Raw genomic sequence first — 17,351 nt, 5'->3', positions numbered from 1 at the left:
TCTGCCTTCCAGGCAGGCCCGGAGAGCAAATCAAGTGCACTATAAGCCTACTGCTGGCCAAACGGATGGTTCAGATTACTGTGTCGGCAGTAACTTAGCAGGCATAAAAGAGAGCTACAGCAAAGTTGATACTGTGAGATTTCAAAACTTTTAAAACCATGACTAGAGAGAGACTCAAAGAATACAGCAAAGAGGTGCTGTTTTTATGAGTGAGTTCATGTTTAAGTTCTTACTCAGCACTGTCAACACTTTGTATTCAACACTTTTATAAGGCATAAAATGTGCCTTCTTCAAGCACTTCAGCAGGCACTTCTGTAGGAATGAATGAGTATCTATAGGCTTGTGTTATTGTTATTAGCTGACAATGTAAAAATCTGTCGTTCTGGCCCTGAACAAGGAAGTTAACCCACTGTTCCCCGGGTACCAATGACGTGGATGTTGATTATGGCAGCCCCCCGCACCTCTCTGATTCAGAGGTCGGGTCAAATGCGTTAGACACATTTCAGTTGAATGCATTCAGTTTTACAACTGACTAAGTTGTATTTATGTATTTATGCTGCAGTAGTTTATGTGTCGGGGGGCTAGGGTCAGTTGGTTATACCTGGAGTACTTCTCCTGTCTTATCCAGTGTCCTGTGTGAATTTAAGTATGCTCTCTCTAATTCTCTCGTTCTCTCTTTCTCTCTGAGAACCTGAGCCCTAGGACCATACGTCAGGACTACCGGGCATGATGACACCTTGCTGTCCCCAGTCCGCCTGGCCTTGCTGCTATTCCAGTTTCAACTGTTCTGCCTGCGGTTACGGAACCCCTACCTGTCCCAGACCTGCTGTTTTCAACTCTTAATGATCGGCTATGAAAAGCCAACTGAGATTTATTCCTGATTATTATTTGACCATGCTTGTCATTTATGAACATTTTGAAAATCTTGGCTCTCTCTAATTTTCTCCTTCTCTCTTTCTTTCTCTCGGAGGACCTGAGCCCTAGGACCATACGTCGGGACTACCGGCCGTGGTGACTCCTTGCTGTCCCCAGTCCGCCTGGCCTTGCTGCTATTCCAGTTTCAACTGTTCTGCCTGCGGTTATGGAACCCCTACCTGTCCCAGACCTGCTGTTTTCAACTCTTAATGATCGGCTATGAAAAGCCAACAGATTTATTCCTGATTATTATTTGACCATGCTTGTCATTTATGAACATTTTGAAAATCTTGGCTCTCTCTAATTTTCTCCTTCTCTCTTTCTTTCTCTCGGAGGACCTGGGCCCTAGGACCATGCGTCGGGACTGCCGCCCGTGGTGACTCCTTGCTGTCCCCAGTCCGCCTGGCCTTGCTGCTATTCCAGTTTCAGCTGTTCTGCCTGCGGTTATGGAACCGCCACCTGTCCCAGACCTGTTGTTTTTCAACTCTTAATGATCAGCTATGAAAAGCCAACTGAAAATTATTCATGATTATTATTTGACCATGCTTGTCACTTATGAACATTTTTGAACATCTTGGCATAGTTCTGTTATAATCTCCACCCGGCACAGCCAGAAGAGGACTGGCCACCCCTCATAGCCTGGTTCCTCTCTAGGTTTCTTCCTAGGTTTTGGCCTTTCTAGGGAGTTTTTCCTAGCCACCGTGCTTCTACACCTGCATTACTAGCTGTTTGGGGTTTTAGGCTGGGTTTCTGTACAGCACTTCGAGATATTAGCTGATGTACGAAGGGCTATATAAAATAAAATTGATTGATTGATTGACTAAGTATCACCCTTTCCCTTTCCTTATTAGCGGCTTGGGTCTTTTTTAATATAGAGGAATACTTAACTTTCTCTGTGAAACAAGAATTTGTGCATGAGGCAGAAATAATGTGACGTCCCTTTTTTTCGCCATCAGCTGGAAGTCTATGTCCCTTTTTGGTCAGTGTCAGTGGAGGAAAGGGAGAGCGGAGGGATGTTGAGAGGTGGACCCTCAGTCTGCTGCTCGCTCCTTTCGCTGAGACTGACCATCAAATGCAGGCATCATCAGCCGAGTAATATAAAAATAAAAAGCTAATTATTTAAATGTATGCTCACTTAGCTATGACTCACAAGTAATACAACAACGGATCTAATACTGTTGTGATTATATAGCCTACCTCACATTTTTGTATATATGTTTTTTAAATGGCACAAAATGGCACAAAATGGCACAAAACAGTACAGGGCAATTTAAGCAAAGCCAATAGGCAGTGATAATGTATTAGGCCTATAGCTTACTGCACAAACCTCATTGCTACAGAACTGTTTTTAAATGGTTAATGTTGTATAGGCTTACGTTTTTTAAGTCATGTTGAAAAAAATCTGAGCGATAGATCTCAGCTTGCATTTTGACTCGAAAAAGGTAGGTGACCACGGTTCTAGAGTTTTTACAGCATGAGCGTAGATGTGTTTGTTTTGAGATCAAAGCGAGAGCTGCATGTAGCTACGTTTGCACATTTTGATAATATCCTTTGCTAGTTAGTGAGTTTCTAGCCTTTGGCCGGGTGGGCTGTACTTGGCTCATCACGCTCTAGCGACTCCTTCTGGCAGGCCGGGCGCCTGAAGGCTGACGTCTGTCATAAGTTGAACAATGTTTCCTCCGACACATTGGTGTGGCTGGCTTCCGGGTTAAGCGGGCGGGTGTTAAGACGCTAGGTTTGGCAGATCATGTATCAGAGGACTCATGACTCAACCTTCGCCTTCCGAGCCCGTTGGGGAGTTGCAGCGATGAGACAAGATCGAAAAAGGGGGTAAAATACACACAGAAAATAAACAAATAATTGAGCAGTGTTGTATTTTGAGACAGGCTTGAATAAGCTAAGTAGCCAACAGGCAGAGGGTAGCATAATTTGCCTCAATCTCTGTAATAATGGTATGAGAATAATAATAATATGTAAAGTGGTTTCTTGCATCAAACAACACAACAACATTTTCTGTCACTACCTTGTCTGAAGGACAAGTGGATAAACAGGTTAATGTCAAGCCCTGCATTTTTTTTTTAAACATGGAATGTAGGCCTACATTGTACACCACACATTGGCTGCTACTGTAGGCTGAATGATAGAATAGCTATTTCCATGTTCAAATATTATGGGATGTATTTTCTCCACTGATTTTGATGGTAGGCCACACTGGTAGGTCTATATTATGATCAAATAGCCACAGGCAGCCTATTTGGCCACTGTTAAAACTGTAACTTAAAGTGGGTACAGCCTGTGCTCACAGTAAACACACGCTGAAAAGATGTACTTTTCACAAAGTTCAAATTCACGCTCAGCAGACCTGAAATTTGCTCAGTGCCCCCCAAGGGAGGGAACATTGCACATAAGAATACTGTTGTTACTAAACTCACCTTGAGTTTCTTTCCCTCCAGGTCAATCTTGAGGAGTGAGTCTCCCACCAGGTGCCTGAAGCCACAGCCGTAGAAGTAGCGATAGGGACGCGTGTTGAACTTGCTGTAGTTGATCTGGGGGAACTCCAGACCTCCGTACTCATAAAGGTCCTCTCCATGGAGATCCTCAAACTGGCACACCACCTGACCAGGACACAAAGAGAGCAAACTGATTAATGGCTGAACAAGAGTTGATAAGTGGAGTCGCAATTCAATGGCTCAGACAGGAGACGTATGTGGCAGGGTCTATAGACAATCACGGATTACAAAGGGAAAACCAGCCACTTCACGGACACCAACGTCTTGCTCCTGGACAAGCTAAACACCTTCTTCGCCATCGACGCGGCCCGCTCCTGTGGACTGGGGGCTCTCATACTCTGTGGCCAACAGGAGTAAGACATTTAAGCGTGTTAACCCTCACAAGGCTGCTGACCCAGACGGCATCCTGAGCCGCATCCTCAGAGCATGTGCAGTCCAGCTGACTGGAGTGTTTAAGGACATATTCAATCTCTCCCTATCCCAGTCTGCTGTCCCCACTTGCTTCAAGATGTCCACCATTGTTCCTGTACCCAAGAAAGCAAAAGTAACTGAACTAAATGACTATCGCCAGGTAGCACTCACTTCTGTCATCATGAAGTGCTTTGAGATGCGAGTTAAGGATCATATCACCTCTACCTTACCTGACACCCTAGACCCACTTCAACTTGCTTACCGCCCTAATAGATCTACAGACGATACAATTGCCATTGCACTGCACACTGCCCTATCCCATCTGAACAAGAAGAAAACCTATATAAGAATGCAGTTAATTGACTATAGCTCAGCCTTCAACACCATAGTACCCTCCAAGCTCATCATTAAGCTCAGGGCACTGGGACTGAATCCAGCCCTATGCAACTGGGTCCTGGACTTTCTGACGGGCCGCCCCCAGGTGGTAAAGGTAGGAAACAACACCTCCACTTCACTGATCCTCAACACAGGGGCCCCACAAGGGTGCGTGCTCACCCCACTCCTGTACTCCCTGTTCACTCATGACTGCGTGGCCACACACACCTCCAACTCAATCATTAAGTTTGCAGACGACACAACAGTAGTATGCCGGATTACCAACAATGACGAGAAAGACTACAGGGAGGAGGTGAGGGCCCTGGTGTAGTGGTGCCAGGAAAATAACCTCTCCCTCAACATCAACAAAACGAAGGAGCTGATCGTGGACTTCAGGAAAATGCATAGGGAGCAATCCCCTATCCACATCGACTGGACCGCAGTGTAGAAGTTGGAAAGCTTCAAGTTCCTCGGGGTACACATCACTGACGATCTGAAATGGTCCACACAGACAGTGTGGTGAAGGAGGCGCTTGTCCCCTAAGACCCTAACACACTTTTATAGATGCACAATTGAGAGCATCCTGTCGGGCTGCATCACCACCTGGTACGGCAACTGCACCGCCCGCAACCTCAGGGTTCTCCAGAGGGTGGTGTGGTCTGCCCATTGCATCACCGGGGGCACACCTCCAGGACACCTACAGCACCCGATGTCACAGGAAGGCCAAAAAGATCATCAAGGACATCAACCACCCGAGCCACGGCCTTTTAACCCCGCCATCATCCAGAAGGCGAGATCAGTACGGGTGCATCAAAGCTGGGACCAAGATACTGAAAAACAGCTTCTATCTCAAGGCCATCAGACTGTTAAATAGCCATCCCTAGCTGGCTACCATCTCAATCCCGCACCTTAGAGGCTGCTGCCCTATAGACAATGGTCACTTTAATAATGGACCACTAGTCACTTTGATAATGTTTACATACTGCTTTACTCATTTCATATGGACATACTGTATTCTATTCTACCGTATGTTAGTCAATGCCACTCCTACATTGAACATCCTAATATTTATATATTTCATAATTCCATTATTTTACATTTAGATTTGTGTGTATTGTTGTGAATTGTCGGAGCTAGGAAAACAAGCATTTCGCTACACCTGCAATAGCATCTGCTAAATATGTGTATATGGCCAATAAAATTGGATTTGAAAAGGTAAAAGCCTGCAATTTAATTCCCTTCAATGATTTAAAGAAAGCTGACACTTTCTCCGCACAAGCTCCTTCATCAGTTATTGATTGGCTATTTACGGTTCCCACGGAAGTGTAATGGTACCTACCAAAATAAAGGAAAACACTTGAGTAAATGAGGGATACAAAGTAGTTTGAAAGCAGGTGCGTCCACATAAGTGTTGTTCCTGAGTGAATTCCTGAGTGAATTAACGTCCCATCATATTTAGGGTCATGTACAAAAATGCCCAGTTGCCCATTATTTTATTCACAATGGTTAGAAGAAGAGAGTATGGTTACATGCACACAATGATACGATTATTGTGGATAGTCAGATTAAAATGTTTACATGCTTTGCAAGAAGAACGATTTCCCTAATAATCCTGTTTACATGGACACATCTGAAATCAGGTTACCTGGTGGCACTCTGATAAATGCAGAAAATTGCTAATTAAAATAAATATTCTGCCACAGTGAACATGAAGCATATTTATATATTTAAGCATATACAGTGGGGCAAAAAAGTATTTAGTCAGCCACCAATTGTGCAAGTCTCCAACTAAAAAAGATGAGAGAGGCCTGTAATTTTCATCATAGGTACACTTCAACTATGACAGACAAAATGAGAAAAAAAATCCAGAAAATCACATTGTAGGATTTTTTATGAATTTATTTGCAAATTATGGTGGAAAATAAGTATTTGGTCACCTACAAACAAGCAAGATTTCTGGCTCTCACAGACCTGTAACTTCTTCTTTAAGAGGCTCCTCTGTCCTCCACTCATTACCTGTATTAATGGCACCTGTTTGAACTTGTTATCAGTATAAAAGACACCTGTCCACAACCTCAAACAGTCACACTCCAAACTCCACTATGGCCAAGACCAAAGAGCTGTCAAAGGACACCAGAAACAAAATTGTAGACCTGCACCAGGCTGGGAAGACTGAATCTGCAATAGGTAAGCAGCTTGGTTTGAAGAAATCAACTGTGGGAGCAATTATTAGGAAATGGAAGACATACAAGACCACTGATAATCTCCCTCGATCTGGGGCTCCACGCAAGATCTCACCCCGTGGGGTCAAAATGATCACAAGAACGGTGAGCAAAAATCCCAGAACCACACGGGGGGACCTAGTGAATGACCTGCAGAGAGCTGGGACCAAAGTAACAAAGCCTACCATCAGTAACACACTACGCCGCCAGAGCCTCAAATCCTGCAGTGCCAGACGTGTCCCCCTGCTTAAGCCAGTACATGTCCAGGCCCGTCTGAAGTTTGCTAGAGAGCATTTGGATGATCCAGAAGAAGATTGGGAGAATGTCATATGGTCAGATGAAACCAAAATATAACTTTTTGGTAAAAACTCAACTCGTCGTGTTTGGAGGACAAAGAATGCTGAGTTGCATCCAAAGAACACCATACCTAGTGTGAAGCATGGGGGTGGAAACATCATGCTTTGGGGCTGTTTTTCTGCAAAGGTACCAGGACGACTGATCCGTGTAAAGGACAGAATGAATGGGGCCATGTATCGTGAGATTTTGAGTGAAAACCTCCTTCCATCAGCAAGGGCATTGAAGATGAAACGTGGCTGGGTCTTTCAGCATGACAATGATCCCAAACACACCGCCCGGGCAACGAAGGAGTGGCTTCGTAAGAAGCATTTCAAGGTCCTGGAGTGGCCTAGCCAGTCTCCAGATCTCAACCCCATAGAAAATCTTTGGAGGGAGTTGAAAGTCTGTTGCCCAGCAACAGCCCCAAAACATCCCTGCTCTAGAGGAGATCTGCTTGGAGGAATGGGCCAAAATACCAGCAACAGTGTGTGAAAACCTTGTGAAGACTTACAGAAAACGTTTGACCTCTGTCATTGCCAACAAAGGGTATATAACAAAGTATTGAGATAAACTTTTGTTATTGACCAAATACTTATTTTCCACCATAATTTGCAAATAAATTCATTAAAAATCCTACAATGTGATTTTCTGGATTTTTTATTCTCATTTTGTCTGTCATAGTTGAAGTGTACCTATGATGAAAATTACAGGCCTGTCTCATCTTTTTAAGTGGGAGAACTTGCACAATTGGTGGTTGACTAAATACTTTTTTACCCCACTGTATACTGTATATTAATACTAATTTGTAGGTCAATTACTGTATGTTATAGATACGTATATAGTACTTGGAATAAGTCCAAACGCTCAACTGTAATGTTGGGAACAACTATCATGTTGCAAGAAAGAAACTGTTGTCAACAACCAGACTTGGCAGCAAAATTCACAAAAGGAATGTGTTTTGTCTCAACAGACCTTTTTCCCACTGAAACTCTAACACGTTCAAAAGCAAACACTGAAACAATATTTTGAATGTAGAATGTGTGGAATGATCAGAGGCGATCTAAATAACACTAATGTCATGTTGTGATGTCATTAAAAATGTTATAAAGGATATATTGTAACTTGGAAAGTGTACCTAATACATATATGAAGTTTCCATACTATGAGTTGTGCATGTAATATGAAACATTATGAGTATTTTTGTTGAGATAGATGTGATTTGAGAAGCTATAAGAGATAATTGTTTTACATAACTTTGCACAGTGCATAATCACCTACATGATTCATTTAATTCGGTAACAATTAAACATAGTTAGTTAATTAGATAAATAACAGACTTCAGATTAATGTTAAAGTCAAGTCACGACAATACACATATATACATATACAGGTTTTGGAGAGGTGCGGTGGGCTGCCATACTGCGCACCAGGGGAGCTGTTGTTTTGGGGGGTTAAGTGACTTGCTCAAGATTACAACGGCAGGCAATGGCATCTAGGATTTGATACCAGCAAGCCGCCGGATGCCAACTCACTTCCCGTCAGATTTTTCCCGTTGGACAAGGATTCGAACTGGGAATCCCCGGTTGCTGGCTTGCCAGAATAGCCATATCTTTCTCACACACACAAAATATCACAGTTTACAGAAACATGCATAGTTCTAACACACCTAACTTTTACTAACAACAACACATACAGTATAGATAACAGAAACATGCACATTTCCAGCATACCTTATCTTTGGCTGTTTTGAAAGAAGTGGCAGAGCTGGTGGGACGTGTGTTGAGGTTCACACCTGTCGGTGTGTCGTTGGTCACATTGAGGGGCAGAACAAAGCGCCGGGGAAAAGCTTTGTACATGGTGTTGTAGACCTGAGGTACAAATACAGAGCACGTGAACATCAAATCAAATCTTATTTGTCACATGAGCCGAATACAACAGGTGTCAACCTTACTATGAAATGCTTACTTACAAGCCCTTAACCAACAATGCAATTTTAAGACAATAAGAGCTGAGAAAATATTTAATAAATAAACTAAAGTTAAAAAAGTAAAACAATAAAATAACGATAACGACGCTATCACATTTACATAATAATTCAGACCCTTTACTCAGTACTTTGTTGAAGCACCTATGGCAGCGATTACAGCCTCAAGTCTTCTTGGGTATGACGTTCAAGCTTGGCACACCTGTATTTGGGGAGTTTCTCCCATTCTTCTCTGCAGATCCTCTCAAGCTCTGTCAGGTTGGATGGAGAGAGTCGCTACAGAGCTAATTTCAGGTTCGATCGGGTTCAAGTACGGGCTCTGGCTGGGCCACTCAAGGACATTAAGAGACTTGTCCCGAAGCCACTCCTGCGTTGACTTGGCTGTGTGCTTTGGGTTGTTGTCTTGTTGGATGGTGAACCTTCACCACAGTCTGAGGTCCTGCATGCTCTGGAGCAGGCTTTCATCAAGAATCTCTCTGTACTTTGCTCCATTCATCTTTCACTCGATCCTGACTAGTCTCCAAGTCCTTGCCGCTGGAACACATCTCCACAGCATGATGCTGCCACCACCATGCTTCACCATAGGGACGGTGACAGGTTATCTCCAGACGTGACTCTTGGCATTCAGGACAAAAAGTTAAAATTTAGTTTCATCAGACCAGATACATTTGTTTCCTGTGGTCTGAAAGTCTTTAGGTGCCTTTTGGAAAAATCCAAGCAGGCTGTCATGTGCCTTTTACTGAGAAGTGGCTTCAGCCTTGCCACTCTAACATAAAGACCAGAATGGTGGAGTGCTGCAGAGATGTTTTTCCTACTGGAAGGTTTTCCCATGTCCACAGAGGAAACCTGGAGCTCTTTCAGAGTCACCATCGTGTTCTTGGTCACCTCCCTGACCAATGCCCTTCTCCCCTGATTGCTCAGTTTGGCAGGGCGGCCAGCTCTAGGAAGAGTCTTGGTGGTTCCAAACTTCCTCCATTTAAGAATGACTGTGTTCTTCAATGCTGCAGACATTTTTTTGTACCCTTCCCCAGATCGGTGCCTCGACACAATCCTGTCTTGGAGCACTATGGACAACTCCTTCGACCTCATGGCTTGGTTTTTGCTCTGACATGCACTGTCAACTTTGGGGCCTTATATAGACAGGTGTGTGCCTTTCCAAATCATGTCCAATCAATTTAATTTACCACAGGTAGACTCCAATCAAGTTGTAGAAACATCATGGATGATCAATGGAATGATCAGCTCAATTTCGAGTCTCCTAGCAAATGGTCTGAATTCTTATGTAAATAAGGTATTCTATTTTATTTGAATACATTTTCAAAAATGTCAAAGAACTTGTTTTCACTTTGTCATTATGAGGTATTGTCTGTAGATTGATGAGGAAATAATTGTATTTCATCTATTTTAGAATAAGGCTGTAACAAAATGTGGAAAAATTCAGGGGTCTGAATACTTTCCGAATGCACTGTACATGTAGGTAGCCATTTGATTAACTGATCAGAAGTCTTATGTCTTGGAGGTAGTAGGTGTTAAGGAGCCTTTTGTACCTAGACTTGGTGATCCAGTACGTCTTGCCATGCGTTAGCACAGAGAACAGTCTATGACTTGGGCGGCTGAAGACTTTGACAAGTTTTTGGGCGTTCCTCAGACACTAGTATAGAGGTCCTGGATGGCAGGAAGCTTGGCCCAAGTGATGTACTGAGCCTTATGCACTGCCCTCTGGAGCACCTTACGGTCAGATGCCGAGCAGATGCCCTACCAGACGGTGATGCAAATGGTCTAGGGAACTCTTGCCAAATCTATTTATTCTCCTGAGGGGGAATAGGTGTTGTCGTTCAAGACTGTCTTGGTGTGTTTGGACCATGATAGTTTGTAGGTGATGTGGACACCAAGGAACTTGAAACTCTCTGCCCACTCGGCCCTCCCTTTCCTGTAGTCCACGATCAGCTCCTTTGTCTTGCTCACATTGAGGGAGAGATTGTTTTCCTGAAACTATACTGCCAGGTCTCTGACCTCCTTCCTATAGGCTGTCTCATCGTTGTTGGTGATCAGGCCTACCACCGTTGTGTCATCAACTACTTCCTGATGGTGTTGGAGTCGTGCTTAGCAATGCAATTGTGGGAGAACAGGAAGGGACTAAGCACGCACCCCTGAGAGGCCCCTGTGATGAGGATCAGCGTGGCATATGTGTTGTTGACTAACCTTACCACCTGGGAGCACCATCAGGAAGTCCAGCATCCAGTTGCAGTGGGAGATGTTTTGTCCTAGAGTCTTTAGCTTAGTGATGAGCTTTGTGGTAACTATAGTGTTGTAAGCTGAGCTGTAGTCAATGAACAGATTCTCACATTCAGTACCAGTCAAAAGTTTGGACACACCTACTCACTCCAGAATTGTTTTAATCTTTACTATTTTCTATATTGTATAATAATGTTGAAGACATGAACTATGAAGTAACACATAGAATCATGTAGTAATGAAAAAAGTGATTTATTTAAGTTTGAGATTTTTCTAAGTATTTGCCTTGATGACAGCTTTGCACACTCTTGGCATTCTCTCAATCAGCTTCACCTGCAATGCTTTTCCAACAGTCTTGGAGTTCCTACATATGCTGAGCACGTGTTGGCTTCTTTTCCTTCACTCTGTGGTCCAACTCATCCAAAACCATCACAATTGGGTTGAGGTCGGGTGATTGTGAAGGCCAGGTCATCTGACGCAGCACTCCATCACTCTCCTTCTTGGTCAAATAGGCCTTACACAGCCTGGAGGTGTGTTATTTCATAGTTTTGATGTCTTCACTATTATTCTACAATGTAAAAAATTGTAAAAATAAAGAAAAACCCTTGAATGAGTAGGTGTGTCTTAACTTTTGACTGTAGGTGTTCCTTTTGTCCAATTGGGAAAGGGCAGTGTGGAGTGCAATTGAGATGGTGTCTTCTGTGGATCTGTTTGCATCTGTGGATCTGTTGCCAATTGTAGTGGGTCTAGGGATTCTGGGATAATGGTGTTGACATGAACCATGACCAGCCTTTCAAAGCACTTCATGGCTACAGACTTGAGTCCTATGGGGTGCTAGTCATTTAGGCAGGTTACCTTGGCGTTCTTGGGCACAGGGACTATGGTGGTCATCTTGAAGCATGTCCGTAGGTATTCCAGACTTGGTCAGGGAGAGGTGAAAAATGTCAGTGAAGACACTTGCCAGTTGATACGTGCATGCTCCGAGTACACGTCCTGGTAATCCGTCTGGCCATTGGCCTTGTGAATGTTGACCTGTCTAAAGGTCTTACTCATATCAGCTATAGAGAGCGTGTTCACACAGTGATCCGGACCAGCTGGTGCTCTAATATGTGCTTCAGTTAATGCTTGCCTCGAAAGCGATCATAAAAGGCATTTAGCTCATCTGGTAGGCACTGTGCAGCTCGCTTTGTAGTCCGTAATAGTTTGCAAGTGCTGCCTTATCCGACGAGCATAGTGTCGTAGGATTCAATAATATTCCTGCATTGACGCTTTGCCTGTTTGATGGGTCGTCTGAGGGCATAGCAGGATTTCTTATATGCCTACGGATTAATGTCCCACTCCTTGAAAGCGGCAGCTCTAGCAGCATCCCAATGTCATAGCATAAATGGTATTTTATTAGGATCCCCATTAGCTGTTGCGAAAGCAGCAGCTACTATTCCAGGGTTCCATACAAAATATGAAACATGACATCTTACACAACATTAATAGACAAGAATAGATCAAGGACAAAACGATATCAATTTAAAAAAAGGCACAAGTAGACTACAAATCAATTTACACAAATTATCTAGGTCAAATAGGGGAGAGGCATTGTGCAGTGAGGTGTTGCTTTATTCGTTTTTTTAAACCAGGTATGTTCATTTGAGCAATATGAGATGGAAAGGAATTCCATTTAATAATGCTCTATATAGTACTGTATGCTTTCTTGAATTTGTTCAGGATTTGGGTACTGTGAAAAGACCCTTGGTGGTATGTCTGGCGGGGTAAGTGTGTTTGTCAGAGCGGTGTTTCTCATAAAAAGAAGAAGTGATGCAGTCAGTCTCTCCTCAACTCTTAGCCAAGAGAGACTGGCATGCATAGTATTTATATCAGCCCTCTGATTACAACGAAGAGCAAGACGTGCCAATATGTTCTGTGCCAGCTGCAGCTTAACTAGGTCTTTCCTTTAAGCACTTAACCACATGACTGGACAATATTCAAGATAAGACAAAACTAGAGCCTGCAGCACTTGCTTTTTGGAGTGCGGTGTCAAAAAAGCAGAGCATATCGTAATTACAGACAGACCTCTCCCCATCTTTACAACTATTGAATCTACAGTTGAAGTCAGAAGTTTACATACACTTTAGCCAAATACATTTAAACTCAGGTTTTCACAATTCCTGACATTTAATCCTAGTAAATATTCCCTGTCCTAGGTCATTTAGGATCACCACTTTATTTTAAGAATGTGAAGTCAGAATAACAGTAGAGAGAATTATTTATTTCTGATTTTATTTCTTTCATCACATTCCCAGTGGGTCAAAAGTTTCCATACACTCAATTAGTATTTGGTAGCATTGCCTTTAAATTGTTTAACTTTGGTCAAAACATTTTTGGGAGTCTTCCACAAGCTTCCCACAATAAGTCCCACAATGAATTTTGGCCCATTCCTCCTGACAGAGCTGGTGTAACTGAGTCAGATTTGCAGGCCTCTTTGCTCGCACAAGCTTTTTCAGTTCTGCCCACAAATTTCTATGGGATTGAGGTCAGGGCTTTGTGATGGGCCACTCCAATACCTTGACTTTGTTGTCCTTAAGTCATTTTGCCACAACTTTGGAAGTATGATTGGGGTCATTGTCCATTTGGAAGACCCATTTGCGACCAAGCTTTAACTTCCTGACTGATGTCTTGAGATGTTGCTTCAATAAATCCACATAATTTTGCTTCCTCATCATGCTATCTTTTTTTGTGAAGTGCACCAGTCGCTCCTGCAGCAAAGCACCCCCACGACATGATGCTGCCACCACTGTGCTTCACGGATGGGATGGTGTTCTTTGGCTTGCAAGCCTCCCCCTTTTTCCTCCAAACATAAAGATGGTCATTATGGCCAAACAATTCTATTTTTGTTTCATCAGACCAGAGGACATTTCTCCAAAAAGTACGATCTTGTCCCCATGTGCAGTTGCAAACTGTAGTCTGGCTTTTTCACAAATGTTTTGGAGCAGTGGCTTCTTCCTCGCTGAGCTGCCTTTCAGGTTATGTCGATACAGGACTCATTTTACTGTGGATATTGATACTTTTGTAGCTGTTTCCTCCAGCATCTTCACAAGGTCCTTCGCTGTTGTTCAGGGATTGATTTGCACTTTTCGCACCAAAGTACGTTCATCTCTAGGAGACAGAATGCGTCTCCTTCCTGAGCGGTATGACGGCTGCGTGGTCCCACGGTGTTTATACTTGTAAACTATTGTTTGTACAGATGAACGTGGTACCTTCAGGTGTTTGGAAATTGCTCTTCTTTTGATTTTCCCATGATATCAAGCAAAGAGGCACTGAGTTTGAAGGTAGGCCTTGAAATACATCCACAGGTACACCTCCAATTGACTCAAATTATGTATATTATGCTATCAGAAGCTTCTAAAGCCATGACATATTTTTCTTGAATTTTCCAAGCTGTTTAAAGGCACAGTCAACTTAGTGTATGTAAACTTCTGACCTACTGGAATTGTGATACAGTGAACTATAAGTGAAGTACTCTGTCTGTAAACAAGTGTTGGAAGAATTACTTGTGTCATGCACAAAGCAGATGTCCTAACCGACTTGCCAAAACTATAGTTTGTTAACAAGAAATTTGTGGAGTGGTTGAAAAACGAGTTTTAAAACTTCTCTAGGGTAGGGGGCAGCATTCGGGAATTTTGGATGAAAAGCGTGCCCAAATTAAACTGCCTGCTTCTCGGGCCCAGAAGATATGATATGCATAGAACTGGTAGATTTGGATAGAAAACACTCTAAAGTTTCCAAAACTGTAAAAATAGTGTCTGAGTATAACAGAACTGATTTGGCAGGCGAAAACCTGAGAAAAATCTATTCGGGAAGTAGTTTTTCTTTTGGTTTTGTAGTTTTCTATTCAATGCCATTACAGTATCCATTGACTTAGGACTCAAATTGCAGTTCCTATGCCTTTCACTAGATGTCAACAGTCTTTAGAAATTGTTTCAGGCTTGTATTCTGAAAAATGAGGAAGTAAGAGCAGTCTGAATGAGTGGACCCTAAAGTGTCACAGAGCTTTTTCATGCGCGCGACCGAGAGAGTGCCTTTCTTGTTTACCTTTTAAATTGACAACGTTATTGTCCGGTTGAAATATTATCGATTATTTAGGCTAAACACAACCTAAGGATTGAATATAAACATTGTTTGACATGTTTCTATGAATTTTACAGATACAATTTGGATTTTTTGTCTGCCTGTTTTGACTGCGTTTGAGCCTGTGGATTACTGAAGAAAACGCGAACAAAACAGAGGTTTTTGGATATAAAGAGACTTTATCGAACAAAAGGAACATTTATTGTGTAAATGAATGTCTGCTGAGTGCAACCATATGGAGATCATCAAAGGTAAGGGATTAATTTTTAATCTCTATTTCTGACTTGTGTAACTCTTCTACTTGGCTGGTTACTGTTTGTAATGATTTGTCTGCTGGGCTATGTTCTCAAATAATCGTAAGGTATGCTTTCGCCGTAAAGCATTTTTAAAAATGTGACACCGTGGTTGGATTCACAAGAAGTCCATCTTTAAACCTATGTAAAATATGTTTTTATTTCTGAATTTTTATAATGAGTATTTCTGTATTTGAATTTGGCGCCCAGTAGTTTCACTGGCTGTTGAAGAGGTGGGATGCTAACGTCTCACGTACCCAAGAGAGGTTAATGACTCCAACCTAAGTGTATGTAAACTTCCGACTTCAACTGCATATGTTTTGACCATGACTGTTCACAATGTAAGTTAACCCTAAGTAATTTAGTCTCCTCAACTTGCTCAACAGCCACACAATTCATTACCAGATTCAGCGTAGGTCTAGAACTCAGGGAATATTTGACCAAATACAATTATCTTAGTTTTAGAATTGTTCAGGACCAGTTTATTACTGGCCCCCCATTCCAAATCATACTGCAACTCTTGTTAAGGGTTACATTGACTTCATTAGCTGTGGTTGCTGTTTGTTTTAGTTTATTGTCCTGCTGAAAGGTGAATTCATCTCCCTGTGTCTGGTGGAAAGCACACTGAACCAGGTTTTATTCTATTATTTTGCCTGTGCTTAGCGTCATTCCATGTATTTTTAATCCTGAAATACTCCCCAGTCCACAACAATTTCAAGCATACCCATTACATGATGCAGCCACCACTTACAAATATGGGAGTGGTACTCAGTAAAGTGTTGCATTGGATTTGCTCCGCACATAACACTTTGTATTATTGCCAAAAAGTATTACTTTAGTACCTTGTCGCAAACAGGATGCATGTTTTGGAATATCTGTTATTCTTTACAGGCTTCTTTTTATTAACTCTGTCAATTAGGTTAGTGTTGTGGAGTAACTACAATGTTGTTCATCCCTCCTCAGTTTTCTTCTATCAAAGCCATTAAACTCTGTAACTGTTTTAAAGTCTTCATTGGCCTCACATTGAAATCCCTGAGCAATTATGTTCTTCTCCGGCAACTGAGTTAGGAAGGACGCCTGTATCTTTGTAGTGACTGGTTGTATTGATACACCATCCAAAGTGTAAATAATAACTTCACTATGTTCAAAGGGATATTCAATGTCTGCTTTTGTCATCTACTAATAGGTGCCCTTCTTTGCAAGATGTTGCAAAACCTCCCTTGTCTCTGTGTTTGAAATGCACTGCTCGACTTTGGGACTTACAGAGATGAGGTAGTCATTAAAAAACCATGTTAAACACTTCTGTTGCACACCACGTTCATACATCTTATTATGTGACTTGTTAAGCAAATTTCTACTCCTGAACTTATTTAGGCTTGCCATAACAAAAGGGGTTGAATACTTATTGACTCGACATTTCAGCTTTTCATTTTTAATTAATTTGTAAAAAATTCAATAAACATAATTCCACTTTGACGTTATGAGGTATTGTGTGTAGGCCAGTGACAAACATTTTAATGTAATCCATTTTAAATTCAGGCTGTAACACAACAACATGTGGAAAAGGCACTGTATTTCCATGCTGACCTGATCGAGAGCCTCCCCTGACTTGCGTAGGTTCTGGATGAGGTAGTTGTTAAGGGCCACTCCATTGTCAGAGCAACACATGTCAAGCATCAGGAAGCCGTCCTCCTCATAAGCATTGATCTGGTGGAACACTGACAGCGCCTTGGTGTGGAACTTTACAGAGTTGGTCTAGAGGAGACAGAAGAGAGAGGGACAAACAGCTAAAGTAAAAGTTACTTCACTGAGTTGATCTATAGGAGATAGAGTGTAGGATACATTTTACATAAAATTAACAGATAATTTACTGGTCATCAAGCAATTTAGTAAGTCGCTTAGTTACTAGCTGTATCACTGGTGAACATGACTGCTATACGTGCTACTTTGC

The 17,351-nt window shown here is 42.2% G+C and overlaps 1 pseudogene; it reads right to left on the bottom strand.

The window, feature by feature from the left end:
* The window catches only part of LOC120056673, a 74,203-nt pseudogene that overhangs the window by 15,172 nt on the left and 41,680 nt on the right, over positions 1–17,351 (bottom strand).

Source organism: Salvelinus namaycush, chromosome 12, assembly GCF_016432855.1.
Source record: "Salvelinus namaycush isolate Seneca chromosome 12, SaNama_1.0, whole genome shotgun sequence".
Taxonomy (NCBI): Eukaryota; Metazoa; Chordata; class Actinopteri; order Salmoniformes; family Salmonidae; genus Salvelinus; species Salvelinus namaycush.
This window is presented reverse-complemented; position numbering and strand designations above follow the sequence as displayed.